The sequence below is a fragment of the Rhagoletis pomonella genome, unplaced genomic scaffold (assembly GCF_013731165.1).
Source record: "Rhagoletis pomonella isolate Grant_MI unplaced genomic scaffold, Rhpom_1.0 Rhpom_scaffold_00031, whole genome shotgun sequence".
NCBI classification, from domain to species: domain Eukaryota; kingdom Metazoa; phylum Arthropoda; class Insecta; order Diptera; family Tephritidae; genus Rhagoletis; species Rhagoletis pomonella.
This window is the reverse complement of record NW_023458585.1, coordinates 129,125-129,561: the sequence shown is the minus strand read 5'-3', so window position 1 is coordinate 129,561 and position 437 is coordinate 129,125.

Sequence of the window (437 nt, the reverse complement as noted above, 5' to 3'; positions counted from 1 at the left end):
GGTTTTCAACCGAAACTGTGCATATATGCATTATTTCGGTTTTTTTCATATGCATTATTTCGGTTTTCAACCGAAACTGTGCATATATGCATTATTTCGGTTTTTTTCGTATGCATTATTTCGGTTTTTTTTCATATGCATTATTTCGTATGCACAGTTTCCATATGCACAATTTCAGGGTGCCAAGCCGCGTGAATCAATTTTGAGTAAATTAGCGTCCTTAAATTTCGAAATATTGCAGTTTCAAGCATTTCTGAAATTTACCGTTATATGAAAAGCGGCCGTAATTTTAGTCCGATTTCAATAATTTTCAACGCTTTGGTTTTTGTGTGGCAAGCACAATAAAAATACCGAGTTTGGTACAAATTGGTAGAAGGGTTACCGATATACATATATGTGATCATAAGTGGGCGGTGCCACGCCCATTTTCCAAAATT